The following is a 19024-nucleotide window of genomic DNA, read 5'->3' as shown; positions in this document are numbered from 1 at the left end:
GATCTTAACTTTGGCAACCAAGTCTCCCTAAATTTAAGTTGTTGGTCACTTCAGTTGTATAAATAAGAATGTCTAGAGACTCATTACGATTTGACTTTTTTTTATTGTAGCCAAGAGGCATTTTTGAGATGAAACATTGTGACTAATCACTCTTGTGTAGTTTTGATATTTTAATGAAAATGAGAAGAATTCCCTTGGTCCAAAATTGCGTTGACTTAAATGGATGAAGCTCTTGGGTTAGGGAACAACCATAGCAGTAGAGATTCCTCTTTTTGTACATGTATGCTTAGATTACATTCATAGTTAGTTTTTGAACTGATTTTGGTGTTGTTAATTTGCAAGTATTGGTATGATTAATTAGTTTGATTCCATTTTTGGATAGGTAGAACAATGGTATCATAGTGATAGAAGACATTTTAAAAAGCTGGTGATAGTGGTTTTCACCTCATTTCTCTCTTTTGGGATCGTGACATCAGGGACACTTTCATACAACCCAAAAAAAGAGTTCTTGCTTTACTACATAATCTAGGCGATCTTTATGAGTAGGTAATTGTCTTTAAGTTTCTTAGGAAGAGTTACAATTTTCATTTTTGATATCTTAAGTTTTTAATTGGTTTTAAAGCACTTCCATTCATGAACCTAGCCATTAGATGGTAATAACTTTGTTTTCTTCCATTTAATAAATCTTTCCAACATCTAGATGAATGTGTGCATAGATGCAAACAAGAATGTGTGTTGTTTTAGGAGCTTTTACATTTCAAAGAGCCCTCATATCATTTTCCTCATCCAAGCCTTATCCGCCCATGTTGCCAAAATGGACTAAAATCTCAATCCGAATTCTTGTTTTATAAGCAAAAATTTCCATTTCCATTGAAAAAATCCAACCGTCTTGAAGCACTTGATTGAGCTATGGCTAGTGTTCACCCATCCATACCTTATTCTCCCATTATATACCTTTCCCATGCTTCATTCCACCTTATAAACCACTTACTAATCTTTCGGCCTATTTCCTGTAGTAAAATAGGGGATCTTATAGGAGAACTAGGAGATCTTGTAGTTTTCCCGTAGGAAATATTGTAGGAGCTTGTTTTGAGCCCGAGTTTAGCAAAGTCATCACTAAAGTTGGGATTAGGCCTCTACTTCACCTCCATACCATTAACACCATTCTAACCCTCTTCCTCCATATCTGTCTCCCCTACTAAAGAACAAGTGAAGATTAGCATTTTCATTCATAAAATGAAAAGATAAAGAAAAAGATTCTTTTTATTTCTTAATTAGTACATGCATGCAATAGCTATAATAATCCTTAGATTAGATTCCATGCTTAGTTAGTTTAAATCATCATATGTGATAAATAAGGTTAAGCTAGGTTTATTTTGCAAGAAAAATGTGTCAATGAGTAGATAGAGGATTTCATGTCACTTTACAAGCATATTCCAATTCAGTATTTCATTCCTTAAAATGGGCAGCATTAATTTCCTTTCATTTAGGATAATTTTCCCATCTCCAGTTGGTAGTCAGACTTCTTCTAGTTAATAGAAGACTGGTTTAAGAAACCTTAGTGGTCTATCTCCCCAGTTGAACAGTGACAAGAATAGACTATTACATCTATTTGTGTATACAGGACTATCACCTCCAAGTTTGTACGAACCCCGGGTTGGTGAAGTAAAGTTGGTATCCCAGAAGTTGCAGAATTCTTGCTGCAATACTAGTGCTCATCAACGCTCTTGCATAGTAATCAACGAAAAGCAAAAGAGGTAGTAGGACCTTAGCTCACATTAATAGAGACAATTTAGTGTCTAGATTCTATGTGGAAATGCGTGAAGTTTTTAGACTTTTGTATATGTGCATGTGTTGTACATGTGTATATGTGTATTGTTGTATTGTGCTAGGTGTGTTTTGCATTGTCATGAGATAGTTAAAAAAATTGTGTTAACCAAATATTGAATTGAGTTGGTACCACATGATGGAAAAGTCGATGATAATTGGATTCTTTAGAGAAACATAGTGGAATTGTAAAATTTATTGACTTGGAAACAAATTAGCATGAAAGAAAAAGTTTATTATTGAGTGGTACATCCATAGCTATGAGGAGGAATCTCTAAACCTAGATTTTTCTAGTTGAAGTAATGTTTTTGTTGATTATTGAAAACCTTGAAAATATATCCTAATTTGATGAGGAAATCATCAAAAACTATACTATATTAACATAGTGTGTGTGAAATAGTCAATGCGCATTCAAGTGCAAAAATGGGAGTAATCCCATAGTTTTATACAAAAGCAATTGCATATAACCTCATAAATAACCTGCAAGGTAGGATGGCAAAGGGGAAAAATTAAAGAAATATTGCAATGTGGGAAAAATAGGCAATAATATAGCGACCTAGAATGATTGGAAAAGGTGTCCATTCTTAATTTTACTAACGGATACCTAATACATATGAAAACCTTTGAAAAATATAAAAGCACGAGTAATGCTACTTATGTGACAAGTTACTAGTTGTTATAAAATGAAAGAAAAGTAAATGGTTCTTCAAATGTTATTGTCACTATGTAAATCATGAAAATGGGAATGATATTTCCATAGTTTGGAATCTACCATGGAACCACGCAGTGGGGTCCATGTCATTTGACATATCCATGGAAAAAGTGGAAGAAAAGAAAAAGGAGAGAGAGAGAGGATCGATTGCTATTTTTGATGTGCTTTCATGTTTCGAACTTCTATTGAATGCAGAATGCTAATCCTTGTTGTGATATGGTACATGCTCATGATCGGCATGGCTACATGTTGTTGACCCTCACTGGGTCCATAAATAACAATTGATGGTGTATTATTAACACAATTAATAGCATGTTGTATATGGAATGTGGGATTTGAAAAGAATTACAATTTACTTCAAGAATTGAAACATCCCTCAAAATAAAGTGCAATGAAAGCACTTTAGGCCTAAGGAGGCCACTCAAAGAATGAAATATGCTATTCCTATGTGATTCCAATTAAGAATGGATCTAAAAAATCGAGGATGGTGTCCCATTTGATGGGAGGGGAGATGTAATACCCCTAGTAACTCTATTTGTGAATTTATTTTACTTTGTTGGAAAGTTAAAAAATGACATGTGATGAATGTTATAATATAAATATTATTTGTCAAAATGGAAATTATGAAATTATGTTAAAGTCATTAATTCTCTTTGGAAAAGAAACAAGTGGCTAACACAAGAGGTTATCCCTAACTATCAGGGAAACAGTTGGAGTAGTTATGCGTTGTGAGGCATAAATGTAAAAATAAAAGAAAGAAAAATTCATCCTTCTATCAAGGGAATTTTGGGAGAAAAACAAAAGTAAAAAAGAAAAATACAAATTGAGAGTCCACATAATAATATGGATGGAGATAAATTCCACCTAGTGGAACCTATAAATTTTCATTATCTGTGGGAGATAAAGACAAATATGAATAAGAAAACCAGTGGGAGATAAATAATGGTAGAATCTAGTAAATCTCACAAGATGTTTCCAAGGGTACATGACATGATAAAGAAAAGAGATTCACTCCTACTGTGAAGCTTATTTCATGACAGTTAGGGACTTGCTTGGGGGGAACAGGGAGGAACTTGTTCAAGGATGGGTCGACTATGATAGCTTCTTGATTTTTTTTCTTTAAAGGATATAAAGTAAAATAAATTTACTCTTCGTATATGAATGTATAAGATTAGGAATTGTGTAAGAAAGAAATAGGATATTTATATATGTACCCATTAATTATTTTGTAGGAAAAATAATGAATTAAATGTGCACAGGTACATGAAGGTAGGTTTGATAGAAAAGTCACTATTGTGAAGGGGTATGTCAGAACTAACCCTGAAATTAGTAGAAGTAAACGGAAGTGATCAAGAATGGTAGCCCTAATATTTAAGTAGATGAACAATAGATTAGAATTTTTGGGAAGAATAAAGGTAATGACCATACATAATTGGCTTCAATTTCTTTTAATTAATTATGGAAGAAAAAAAATGTGTTTTTGTAGGAAATAAGACATTATTTATACATGTAAATTCATGTTAAAGGTACCATAATATATGGGCTGGTGGTTGCACAGGTTTGAGCAAACTTTGTGAAGTAACAACAACACTTTAGTCTTGTGAAATATCAATAATTCTTGGAGAAAGGACAAGGGTCCCCATTAAAGAGACCCCTGGGTTATCTTTCAACTATGCTTAATATTAGAATAGATATATATATATATATATATATATATATATATATATATATATATATATATATATATATATATATATATATATATATATATATATATATATATATATATATATATATATATATATATATATATATATATATATATATATATCTATATATATATATATATATATATATGAAATTTTCATATATATACATCAGAGGACAAAAATTAACCCATAGAGACAATTATAGTTTTCTTTATACAATAGCTAAAGCTACAAAAAAGGTAATTGGATAATGGATGTAAAAGAGGATTTATAGCTATGGAATTATTTCAAAACCAAAGAATAGATATATATGTGTCAAATTATTCTAGAAAGAACCCACTTATAAACAAATAAATCAACAAGCGTACGACGGTGAGAACAATTTTATATCAAGCTACTGTGTAAATAATAATATATGTTCACGACCAGAGATTAACAATAATTTTATATTTTTTTTGTTAATTCGAATATTGTGAAGGGAAAGTGAGACAATTTGTGTATATTCACTGGGAAATTTTACAATATTCCATGAAATAGGTTGTTACAAGTGATGGTTAAAGCTTTGCTGATAGAGATAGGGAATACATTTTTTATGTAATATATTGTGACAAATAAGGCCAGAGCCAATAACACCAATATCCTTTCAAAACAATAATATGCATATAATTATGGTTTACTAATGAAATGTAAATAGGATATATTAAGTGAGTTGAAAACATGTTCTTTGAAGACCTAGGGTTCAATGATAATGAGTAGAAAGAACGACCCTCTAAGAAAAAAAAAATTATAAACCTAGGTTTGGAGCTCTAAGATATATATTATTAAACTAATATTGATAACCTAGATCCATCGTTTGAAAGATGTGGAAAGGCCACCCTTGTTGATGTTGTGCTTCTAATCAGGAGAAGTTGAAGACACCAAGAACCTATTAAAAAAAACAGTGAAGTTAGAAATCCGTGAACAATCCTTGCTTAAGGAATCAAATGTAAAACCAACCCATTTTAGGGTTTGGGTTTTTACCTGTAAAATTCTAGACATGTCAAGAATTTCGACCATATATGTGAAGGTAACCCAAATAGGAATAATACAATAGGAAAGCTTTCTAGAAGGAGATACTGAGAAAGGAATTTTGAGCATAAGTTGACATTAGACCAAATACATTTCTTCTCTAAAAATTAGAATGTAATCCTTTTCAATTTAACAAGAAAAATTGTACAAGAAAACACTCTTACCTATGGTTTTCATGCTATAGAATGTGACTCTCAAAACCAGATATATGTCATCCTTAGAAGGGAAATGAGAACAAATATAGTTTTCCAAACCCTCACCTTGAATAACTTGTCACTGCCATTATACAATGGTCGCAAGAATTAGAGAATGAACTCAAAAACAAACTATAAGGGAACAAGTTCAAATAAAATAATAATGAATAGTGGCAAAATGGAAAACAATAATTTTCCAACTTCGTGTCATGGAAAAAACCATAAATTAACCTTGAAAAGCAAACAAACTCTAGATAGTGGGAACTTTGGCCTGGCCATAAAGTTTCACATTCATAATGGAAAAGAAACTTGGTTGTAAATCCATGAAATTACATGATGGGGGGTCTAAATATTACCCTAGTAAAGCATAGTTTCTTCTCGAAGAATTGAGAGAATGAAAGGCAAAGTCAGGGTAGGGATTCGGTAGTTTCCTCCATCGTCGCAATTCGAATCTCTATCGTTCAATTGGAAAAAATAAATAAAAACAATAACCCTTTGATCTTCTACATGGTCTAAGTATCATGAATGGGGCCCAACTAGCTATAAATAGAAACATGATAACCATGGGCCATGATGACAGGGCTTGTAGTTTAGAGCCGATCCTTTAGCACTTTAATATAAATACAAAACCATTGCAATATGAATTGAAAAATGTAATACCAAAAAAATTATAACTATATCATCAAATGAAATAAGAAAGGTGGGTATAAGTGTTACCAATTGATTTGGGGTCAAAGGACAATCTTTCCAACTTAATAGATAATGACCTATGACTAACATTTGCACCAGATGTTGCAAAGGAAACATCGTAAGGCATAAATTAAGGAACAATCGTGACATGTGAATGAGCATTGAAAATAAGAATTGATAAAGAAGATTGAATGCAAGTGTGGAAGATATTGAATCACGCTTTCATCTAGATACCATGAGTTACTTGTGAGAATTCTGAATATGGTGGGGTATAGGAAGAGCAGTCCATTCATAAATATAGGCTAATGAATACTCATGATACAGAGTATTTAACTAATCTCCACTTTTTAGCAACCTCATATTGACCAAGTATAGGCTAGTCAATGCTCAACATATGTTAAACATTTATTGGTAAGTGTGATATGTATGTTTGAAATCTCACATTTTGACCAACTACTGCACAAGTACTCTTCTTGTAGAGTGTTATGAAACCAGCTCAAGAAAAGATAGAAAAGATAGATCAACGCCTTAGAATTCAGCCTCTTCGAGGGGGCGACCTCCTTTACATTACATAAATGAACAATTCTTGGATGATACAAATGAAAATACCTCCTTTCTATATATAGGAGTCTAAGGGGGCATAACATAATCAGAGCCGACATAACAATAATAATGTAAGGGCACAATAATAACAATAGTGGGCTTCTATGGGGCACCAGAGTAACAATATGGGCACTACATGGGTACATCAATATAATAAGGGGGTTGTACTAATAACAATAAGGGGTTACACTAGTAGTATAGGGGCCTAATATGCCCCTCTCCTTCAAAAAGTGTTGTCCTCAACGCTTGAGTAGTTCTGGATGCTTCTGTATAAAATTCTTGTCCTCCCATGTGGAATCTTCAGCATGTAAGTTATTCCACTTGATGAGATACTCTGAATTTGATCGATTTCGTAGCTGTCGGGTTCTTGTTTCTGTGCCTACTCCAGGTTCCAATATGATTTTTCTTTCCTCTTTAATTTCTAGCAATATTGTTTGTATTGGAATCTTTTGCAACTTTTGAATAAGTGGCCATACTTCTTTGTCCTTCTTCCATTCATCCCTTGCGTCGTTTATCCAATCTGGTTGTATAATAGAAATAACACAAAACAATGCTTCCACATCTTCATCCTTGAAGAGTCTTCCCATTCGGTAAGGTCGCCATTTGCTAAGTGCATGTAGTATTGTCCACATTTCCTTCTCATAAATAGGTTTATTTATATGTAGTAGCAAAAATACCCAATCACCTACATCAAAACATTTTTCACTATGATGTTGATCTACCTGTTGTTTCATTTGATTTTGCACCAAAGTGGCGTTATCCTTTAAAAGTTGGAGAACTTGTTGTTGATGCTCGATGTGATCTTTCACTGCTTGAACCTTTTTCTTCTTGATATGTCCTTCTATCTTTAGAGTTTGAGGAGTGGTAATTTCTTCCAATCCTTTACAAGATATGGTTGGATTCATTTCTTGATGCTCGATGTGATCTTTCACTTCTTGAACATTTTTCTTCTTGATATGTCCTTCTAGCTTGATAGTTTGAGGAGTGGTAATTCCGACCAATGAATTACAAGATATGGTTGGATTCATTTCTTCTTTCTTGACATGATCCTTCACTTCTTTCACCTTTTTCTTCTTGATATGTCCTTCTATCTTGAGAGTTTTAGAAGTGGTCTTTCTTGCTAATAGTTTACAAGATATGGTCTGATTCTTTTCTTCTTTCTCTGGGGTGGGGTCCTGGCGTATATCTTCTTCTTTTGTTGTTTCTTGATCCTTTTCTTCCTCCTCTTCATATTCTATGTAAAATAATTTCTTCTCAGCACACTTATGACCTTTAGTGCATTTGCTATCACAATTATAACAAAGCCCTTTTTCTCTTTTTTCTTCCAATTGTTGTGGTGTAACCCTTGTAGGTTGTGGAAAGCTAGGAGAAACAACACTTCCATCTTTATAGTTGTGAGGGGTACACTTCCTGGTTTCCATAATTTTGCTTTCCACTATGTCACAAAGCCCTTTTACTCTTTCCAATTGTTGTGGTGTTGCTCTAAAGAAGGTGTTGCTCTTTGTATCCTCATAATGTGCTATCATTTCCTCCGTGAAAATTGACCACGTAACAAGTTGTTTGCAAGAACAAAGCCCTTTGTACCATAAAAATTGATCTGGTTCTAAATATGAAGATGCAATACATACCTTTTGTAACAGTTGTACACCATGTATATCAAAATATTGCTCCATCTGAAGTATCCAATTTACCGGATCCTTGCCATCAAACTTCCTCATCTTGCTTTTTCTTGATTTTAGGAGCTCTACCTTGAAATGACTATAACTCTGTACTTTCGGATTATCTAGTTCTGAATTTGTGACCTGTAGTAGCCCTCTGTGTCCTCTTTATGCCACAAGCCTTACCCAAATTGGATTCTCCAAGGAAGAGTTATGCGAAATCTCCCACAGTGACTTGATTATAGACTAGTTCAGTAGAGCGAACTTGTACGACGTGCCACGAGTCACTTTTTCGACCTTTGGATCTGAAAAACACCCACACGAAACTAAAGTCTGTCCTCTTTCTGTACCTTCTTACGAAAATTCAATCCGATCCCCAGAGAGACAGTTATGACGATTTTCCCCAGGTCACCTGTTTTGAATGTAATTCAGGAGTCTGCAAAAATACCAACTTCCTCAGATCATATCTCTGCAAATATTGTGCTAAAAGCTCTGAAATTCGAACCCAAGGTTCAACGCGATTTCTTCTCAAATGGGTTTTTCTTGCGACTTTTGAAACGTCACAGAAAAAAAGTTACAACGAAAATTCCACGATGACCTGTTTGGATCAGCGAAACCCTAGAATCCAAAGCTCTGATACCAAATGTTATGAAACCAACTCATGAAAAGATAGAAAAGATAGATCAACGCCTTAGAATTCAGCCTCTTCGAGGGGGCAACCTCCTTTACATTACATAAATGAACAATTCTTGGATGATACAAATGAAAATACCTCATTTCTATATATAGGAGTCTAAGGGGGCATAACATAATCAGAGCTGACATAACAATAATAATGTAAGGGCACAATAATAACAATAGTGGGCTTCTATGGGGCACCAGAGTAACAATATGGGCACTACATGGGTACATCAATATAATAAGGGGGTTGTACTAATAATAATAAGGGGTTACACTAGTAGTATAGGGGCCTAACATAGAGTCTAAATTTATTTTGACCTTATATTTTCATTTGATGTGAAATACAACTTGCGACAATATTGAGACTTTGGAGTCTAGATGTGGTTAAACGCTTTATAAGATGAGGGAATAGTTTTATGATGGAAGAATGTTTCAATCAATATGTTCGATTATTATTTATAGGATATTTTGTTAAAAACAATAGTCTCATGTACAGGTTATCCATTATCCATGTAATTTCTACTGTTTACGTGAACATGCTATGCAATATTATTTTAAGGTATATTGTTTTTAATTTTAAAACATATGATATTTCTATTCATTTATGTTATTTTCTATATGTTACCCTATTTATGGTGTTTCTTTTTGACATCTGGGGAAATTGAGGAATAATTTGACATGTGAGAGGTCATTGAAAATAATAATTAATAAAAAATATTTCATGCAAAGGTGGAAGATAAAGATAAATGATTTACATTAGGTGAAATTTATAGATAGTATAATGTTTATAACAGAGATTGCCTCTTGATCTTCGGAGATGCTTTTTTAAGTTTAAATAAAAGTAATACAAGTAGTAGATTATAATGGAAGAGGTAAAAAAGAAAATATAACATTGTGAACAACATGATGGTTGTCATTCCATATCTGAAATTGCATCAAAACTTGTTGAAGACATCGTATACTTGAAGAAGCAATAATGAACCTGCAAAATGGATATTTCATTCAAATTATGTAGAGTTACTATTATTATTTTAAATATGTAATTTCATTGTGGTAATTCATTATGAAAAGTTTGCATGTGAAATGTGTTAAAATGAAATTTAAATGAAAGGAAATGAATTTACCTTTGTCATGGGAATTTTAATACTTTTAGTCAAAAATGCATGGTGAACGATGGCATATCAAATATCATTCAAGATTAATGCATAGTTGAAAATGCATATTTCTTGATTGCGAGTCAGCATATATTATTTGCATTTTGTCACATTGATGAATGTGGATGATGTGCTTCAGAGTAGATTTTATTTGTAGTAATAATTGTATAGCTAGACGAAGGTGTATAGCGGTACTTTTGAATTTGGCACTGGTATAAATATGTTTCTATATTTTGTAATGTAATTATTGATGCTTCTATTTCGTTGCAGTAGCTATATATGTGTGATATTTCTGAGTCCATACGTCCTGTTCAAGAATATAGATAATGTTAGAAGCAAGTAAATAGAAAATATAACAAAAATGTAATATTTGCAACCATGTATTAATAATGAGTAAATTTGACTATTGTTAATAGACATAAAAGGTATGTCATAAAATAGATTGAGCTTAATGAATATGGGGAAAATTTTGGTGATGTTAAGGTATGGATTGGAGAAGATCATCTGGAGGTGGCATTGAACAAAGAATTTCTTCTACACGTATTCTGCAAGAAATGTTTCTGTTGTCTTTCATTTTAATGTAACAATCAAAACTTAATGCGGGGAAAATTAGGAGATCTTGTAGAGAAGGGACTCTTCAAATTGCTGTGAATGTGAGCCCTTGACGTTCAGTTTTTCCAATGTCAATTTTTTTCTTTTGGCAGTGTCATACCTTGATATTTATTCATGGTTAATCTCTAAGGAATCTTTAGTGGAATTTGTGTATGTCCATTTCTTTTTATTGCTAAAGTAGGAAAGCGAATGATATGTGTTTCATCCCAAGGAGGCCCGATGTATTTGGGAAAAGTTATGACAACAAATGTTGGAAGTTGTGGAGTTGTAGTTGATTCTTTGTAAAAAATGATATTATTTCTCGAAGGGAACCATTAACAAGTTCAACTGAAACCCAAAGGTTGCAAGTTAGCATCACTTTTTGGCCTTTGCATAGAAATACAATTCATTCAAGTTGCTCATTTTCTGAGGAAAGGCTAGAATATGTGTTGTTGTCTTCTGCAATGGATCTTGCAACATGAGTGTTTAAAGGCTTTATCATTTGCTTATTATGGACTGATGTTTGAGCATTGGTTGGAAATATATGCATGGAATCATAGAAAGAATGCATTTGATCTTTTGATAAGAATGAGTCTGTTGGTGACATGAGGATGTTGTAGTCGTCAATTCTTGGATTTTCATTTCTAATGTTCTAGAGGATGTTCCTAAAATTAACCTGGGCGATGTTGTCACTTTCTAGACAAAATGTTGTGTCTAATGTGATGATTTTGTTGAATGTGTTCCACAATGCACTTCCATGGCTCATGCGTGCACATAGAGGTATGTCTTTGATGAGCAGTAACTAGTCGAGATCACCAACTAATATAATGTATTAACCACTGAAAGGAGTGTTTCTTTGTTGTGGAAATGCCTCTCGAAGATGCTCATCAATCTGGTTGAGAAGCTTTGGTGCAATGAAGCTCATTTCATCGATTAGTATGTACGTAATATTTTTTTTTCCCATAAGGAAAAAGTCGTAATTTCTATTAATGGAGAAATTACATTTTGCAGATGCACTTGCATTCATAATTGTGGGTCGGTGACCATCCTGAAGATGCCTCATTTATCATGACTTCTGGCAGGGAGTCCTAGTAGCTGAGGCTGTATATGCCTGAAATTAGAGGAAACAAGATGAATAACAGATTACATTCCGGCTCTACGCAGAGAGCCCAGCTAAAGCTGATTCAGCTACTTAGATGTTATACATAAAATAGCAATAATCAGAAAACTACAGGAAATGTGAACTGATTATATGTGGGTCTAATACCCATTCCTAAGGAAAATCATGAAAAGGTATGTGGTAGTATTGATGGGATGATCCATAAATCACCTCTTGGATCAGCCAGTCTTCCCTTTGATTTTGCGCTGCTTCTTTGGATAGCTGATCCGCCTCAGTGTTCTGTTCCCCGTAGATGTGGCTGCATTTGAAGGATTCAAATGATGTGATCAGTCTTTTTGTCTCTTGGAGGATATGACTCAGAGATTATGTATAGCATTGTGTTGTATCGTTCAGCCAGTTGCATACAATTTGTGAATCCCCGAATAGCTGAAGGTGGCTGCACTGTTTATGTATGGAAAAATGAATGGTATGCTTTGTTGTGCATAATTCAACAAAATTATTGGTGCCTCGACCAAGATTAATCTGAATTTTATAATAATGATCATCGCTGAGATATAACAGCACTCCTCCACCACATCCTGATTCTTGGGCAGAGCCGTCGAAAAAAGCCCAAGGCTTCGATTTATCCAGATTTATATGCCTGTAGGTGCGCGTAGGATTTTTTGGAACAGCTGCAGGGAGTAATTCGAAATCTGCAATGGTGTGGCTCAGGATGACAGGCCAATGAGGCGCCTTATTCTGAAATATAACCTGGTTCCGAGCAATCCATATTGCCCAGCAAACTAGCAAAGGCATGTTGACGGATTTGCCTGTATGTAAACGGCACCAATCGCTCCACGCCTCCATAAGATTCTGACCCTGCCAAACTTTGAGGGATGGATAATGAGAAGTAATGTTTTGCCAAAATGCTTTAGTAACCTGACAATTTAGGAACAGGTGCGTTGTGCTTTCCTCTTCTAAACAGCATAGGTGGCATCTGAACGGCCCATGGAATGATCGCTTCATGAGATTGGTACCTGTTGGGATTTTATCGAATAGTATGTTCCACATTAAGAGCCGAGTGCGAGGGGCTGCATCCAGCTTCCAGAGATCTTTCCAGATGGGGAGAATAGCCGTGGGCTTGTAAGATTCCATGAGTTTTAAATATCCCAATCTGGGAGAGTAAATGCCGTGGGTAGCGATTGCCCAGATAATGTCATCGGGGCCTTCTGTGAGTCGTATATGCGCCTGCGAGAGAGCGTCAGTGAATGCCCTCCATTCTAGATGCCACTGTTCTGGTATCTCTAAGGTGCGGGGGGATGCCCAAGCCTGTTGCAGAAAGGTGGAGTTCGCGCTATCTCCAATGTGCTTCATATGCGTGATGCCTCTATTATGAAGGTGTATTAACAATCCATCAGATAACCTGTGTGAATTGTCGCACCCTACCCACGGATCCACCCCAATCCTTACACTGTTTCCTTCTTTGATGCGCCAAGTAATACCTTCCCGCAATAGAGGTAGAGATTGGAGGACAGCTTTCCAAATGTTTGATATATTGCGTCCAGGAGTGTGTTGAAGGCGGAACCAATCCATGAGGTTCATTGGCCTGATATATTTTACCTGGGCGACACGAGACCATAGGCTATCTGTGGTCAAGAGGTTCCACCCAAGTTTGGCTGTCAGCGCCTTGGAAAAGTGGTTGAGGTTCTTAATGCCCCATCCGCCCCATCGTTTGGGTCTTGCTATGGTAACCCATTTCACCCAGGCAAATTGCTTCCCTGTGTGATGACCTTTCCATAAAAATCTGGCACAAATGTTTTGTAATCTGTTCAGGATGCCGCAAGGTATCCACGCCAAGGTCATCCAGTATACTGGAGTGGCTTCAATGACTACTTTTATGACAGTCAATTTACCAGCTCTTGAGAGATATCTGTGACACCAAACCTGCAGTCTTTTCTCCACCTTTGCTATTAACCAAGTCCAATTTGCAATCCGATAGCCAAGAGGTTTTAATCTATACCCCAGATATTTGATGCCTTCATCTAATGATAATGAGATGAAAGGGAATCGCTGAAATGCAATTGTACATTCATGATGAGAGCAGCCCATAGCCGTGATCGTAGATTTGCTTTCATTTATCTGCATGCTTGTGGCCTGTTGAAAGAGTGCAAATATATTCTAGAGAGAAATGGTGTCACCTATGCATCCATTAAGAAAAATGAGAATATCATCAACAAACAAGAGGTGTGTTAGATAAAAATTATCGGAGATATTGATGCCATTGAATTGATTCCTATCTCGGGCAGATGTGATAAGCCGACTCAATCCTTCCATAATGAGGAGGAATAGAAGTGGAGATAATGGGCATCCTTGCCTGAGCCCTCTTTCTGAGGTAAAGAAGGATGTGGCTTCACCATTGAGAAGTACGCTGTAGGATACATCGGTTATGCAGCTCATTATCCATTTAGTGTAGCTATAGGGAAAGCCAAGGTGAGTCAGGAGTAGCCTGATGTAGAGCCAGTTGGCTCTATCGAAGGCTTTGGAAAGGTCCACCTTTAATATCAGGCCCTTTTGTTTTTTGGTATGAAGAGTATGTAGGAGCTCTTGAGAGTATGTACCTAATATGCTTAAGTGCTTCTTGGAATTTCACAAAAGAAATGCCTTCTAAGGGTGTAAGATCCTTTATAGGAAGATGGAGGGCAGAATGGATTGTTGATGCTTGTATGTTGAAGGTTGAAAAACTTGTAGGGTTGAGGAGCATGATACATGAAGGTCTTGAGCTTGGAAGGGTTATAAGCATTTTTTTGATGCAACTTATAAGCAAGGATTTTTCAGTACCAACAGTGCCTTGTATTATCATTCTTAGAGTAGATAAAATATCCTTCTTAGAAAAATGATTAGAAATAATATTTAGAGATATGTTTATTTGATTGAATAATGCATTGGATAGAGTGTCTATTCTCAATGAATTGTATGCCATTATTTTGTAGATCTAATGGGATAGTGGTATGATTCCAATTATGGTTTTCATCAAAACCACCAAGCCCAACCATGTCGATGCCATTTATGAGGAGCTTGTTTGTAGGGTGTAATTGGGAGAGTAGTTCCCATTAATTTAATTCCATGGTGTCTAGAGGATAGATTTCATGAGTGTTTGAGTTATCATTTGCAACAGATTCAATATTAGATAGTTTGCAACGTTGATGCCAAGGTTTGTAGAAACGATAGAGTGTTTACAAGTTTGTGATGAATTCTTCAGCAGAATCTCCTATATCTCGAGAAATATGACGAAATGGTTTGTATAGAATAAGTTCAACTCGACAAAATTCAACATACCAAGGTTCTGTAGTGGATGGTATGGATAATTAATGTGGTATGAACCGAATAATTTCTTTTTTATATCTAAGTTTCCATTTGTTTGTCTTGCGATGAGGATCATATGACCAAGATCTTGCTAGTTCTATAAGTGATGTGGATTCTAGGGTAGATGGGCATTGGATATATGTATCTATGATGTGTGGTGATGGAGAAGAGGTGGTGTTATTTTGTGGAAGGTACATATAAATTTTTTGGATTACATTTAAAGAAAACAAGGATCGACTACACAATGTCAATGGTAAATTTTTCATCATATGGTAGGTTTCTTGTGCTCCAATGTCACGATCAATAAGGTCTTATGCAAGGAATTTATGAGATGTGGATGTTGTTGAGTCAATGTTGGGTGAAGCAAGGACAATTCTACGTAGCATGTGGTGGAATATTTTAGGTTTTTTTCTACTTTGGATACATATTTTGCGATATATTTTTGTATGGCATGGATGGAGAGTATTTGTTGGTAGTCAACATTTTCATGCCAAATAGATAGGATGTTATGGTTATGGGTATTGAGTCGATCATCATGTTAGGATATTCCGACACATAGGAAATAGTTAAGTATAACTTGGTCTAGTATAGACTTAGGTAAAGTGTGTTTCTTTACTATGTACATTTTGTAACTTACAATCCGACGGTCACAATATGTAGTGATACGACGGTTCATTCTCTCCTCAGTATTACTGACGTTTGATCCATTGGTTGACACCCGATTGGTCCATGATCTCTATTTAAAGAGCATGGAGGGTCATTTGTAGGTTAACCGTTCATGAGAGAAACTTATGTAAAATTTCATTCCTTTATTAATAAATTTCCTGAAGTGGCCGTGTTGGCTCAGGCCGTGCACTGTTTCCCTCTTTGAGGGTTTTAACCACGTCAAAATACTAGTTTATTGATCTGTGATCTATGTGTGAGCGATTTCCTTTGGTGTTCTGTCTGAGGAACTTATCCTATAAATTCCTACATGGTATCAGAGCTATTTGAGGGCCGCGTCCGTTGGTGATCCAAATCTGAAGCCGGTAGAACTGCATCCAACTGTCGTTTCCAAGATCTACTGTTTCTGACTACTTTCGGGCCGAGAGGACTACTCTATTATGTTGGGAGCATCTGTTCCAGTGAGGAATCCCTTTTGTTTCACGCGAAATGGTTTCCGGTAGCCCTAGCTACGTCATTTTTAAGATCTAGAGGTATACAGTGTTTATTTGCAGTTTACAGTTATTTTCTCTCTGTTTATTTCGGTTTTGGGTTATTTAGCATTTTTTTATTACCGGATCTATACCTTTCATTTCTGCGTATGCTTTTTGCCCCGCGACTCTGTGTGAGCTGGGCAAATCAGAAACAGAAAGGAAGGATTTTTCTCATGCGTATGCTCTTTTCCGCTGCGCCTTAGTGTGATCTCGAAAAATCAAAAACATTGAGGAAAATATTTAGTTTCCGGCTAAAGCTAACTTGAAGCCGCAAGGTTCATTTTTTTTGTATGTCGGTGTTGGGTTTTGTGTTTTTTGTTTTGTAGGGAAAAAGAACTTCCTCAAAGCAAGCACGCAACCCAAAGCTTCAACCTCTCTCTCTCTCTCTCTCTCTCTCTCTCTCTCTCAAACTTTTTGTATAGCTCACTTGGTCCAAAGCTAATTTACGAGAGTAGAGGTCTTGAGTTCAAGTCTCCTTTTTGTGGGGGCGGATTTTTCATTTCCACACATTCCCGCACTTCGTCGGCATCTTCATCAAATTTTCTTCAAAAAGCCATAACTTCTTCATCTGGAAGCTGTTTTCAGAACCGTTTTTTTGAAACAACCTATTTTTTCGAGATCTTTCCATTGGAACACTTAGTTTTAACATTTATAGATTCAGTTTCTGTTAAAATGGAAAGTCCTTGCCAAGTTATTATTGACAACGCCAACTACTTCCAATGGTGGCCCTACATTGTGGATTTACTTAGAATTAATGGTCTTTACAGAATAGCCTCAGGCCAAGAGACCAAACCGAAAGATGAAGATAAGGTAGCTAAATGGGAAAATAGGCAAGACCCAGCACGTGGGTTGATAGGGATGTCTATTTCTCCTGATCTTAGATTCCATATTGCAGAACTTGATACTCCTGAAGAAGCAATGAAACAGATCACTAAAGTTTTTGGAATTAAAAATGAACTTAAAGCCCATCAACTTGAAAATGAGTTGCTTACATTGGACCCCAATAATTTTTCTTGCATTGAAGATTTTTTTTCCAAGTTCCAGACCCTTAGACTTCTCTTGGAAGGTGTTAAGGTTAAGAAAGAAGATAGTAGCCTTATCTACTTCATTCGTACTAAGTTGGGACCAGCCTATTCTGTGTTTGTTTCCACCTTCCATTCTACAAGAGAAGCTTCCATTTCTCAAGGACAAGCCTACAAGTCCCCTTCCTTTGATTCCTTTTGTGATTCTTTAATAAGAGAAAAAAAAACTCTTACACCTTGGTCTTCTTCATCTTTGAAACTCTTCTAAGAAAGCGTTAGCCGCCCAGCAGCAACCAAATTTAAAGAATCCTACGAAGTTGTATCCTAAAAGGAATGGTCCTAAACCAAACAAGGGTCCTAAGCAATTTCAACCTCAAAATGAAAAATCATGTCAACAAAATGATAAAAAAAATAAAAACAAAGGGAAGAAGACTGGTAGACATTGCAACTTTTGTAATCGAGATGGTCACTTAGAATCCAAATGCTTTAAGAAGATGGAAGCCTTGGAAGCAGCAATGAAGAAGCATAATATCCATTTGGAGCACTCTTCAACTTCAACTTCATCTTCAGGAATGGCACTTTCTACATGTGGTTGTCAAGCATCTCGGTCTGGCTATGCACTAAATGTATCTTCTTCTTCTCATTCTCATGAGTGGCTCATTGATTCTAGAGCTTCTTATCACATGGCCAAAAACAAAGCCATGTTTTCTTCTTTAAATGATTGTAACACCAAAAATATATATGTTGGTGATGATAGATCTCTTAGAGTTGTAGGGACTAGAACTGTTCATATAGACAATGGTCAATTTAATGATGTATTATGTGTTCCAACCTTATCCTGCAACCTTCTATCTGTATATCAGATAACTCATTCAGGTGAGGGTAAAATCGTTGAATTTTCACCTCACGATGTTGTAATTAAGGACCTAAGAGATCCTAGACAGATTTTAGCTACTGGCATTGCTGATGATTCTACAAGGTTGTATAAGTTTCACAACTTTGGGTCATCAAATATTCCCTCGGTATTTGTTGCTCATAATGATGAAGTGAGCAAACTTTGGCATGAGCGATTTGGTCAGTTAAACTATCGCTCTCTTCAAAATCTATTTAAAGAAAATATGGTGACAGGTCTTCCAATGGTATCTTGCAGAGATGGTGTTTGTTCCGGATGTGTACTCAGAAAACATCATCGGGACAGTTTTAAAAAACGTGCCTCTTGGCACACCTCAGCCCCTTTACAGCTTGTGCATAGTGGTTTATGTGGTCCACTTCCAGTTGTTTCATTCTCTGGCAACAAGTATTTCTTAACTTTCATTGATGATTTCTCCAGACGCACTTGGGTATACTTCTTAAAACTCAAGAGTGAAGTATTTAAATGTTCTTGGCCTTTAAGGTCTTTGTTGAAAAACAATCTGGACATCAAATTCTTAAGCTAAGATCTAATAATGGTGGAGAAT

Source organism: Pinus tabuliformis, chromosome 1_1 (genome assembly GCF_031772625.1).
Source record: "Pinus tabuliformis cultivar Carrire ecotype Pingquan chromosome 1_1, CPIR1, whole genome shotgun sequence".
NCBI lineage: Eukaryota > Viridiplantae > Streptophyta > Pinopsida > Pinales > Pinaceae > Pinus > Pinus tabuliformis.
Note: the sequence above shows the minus strand (reverse complement) of the source record.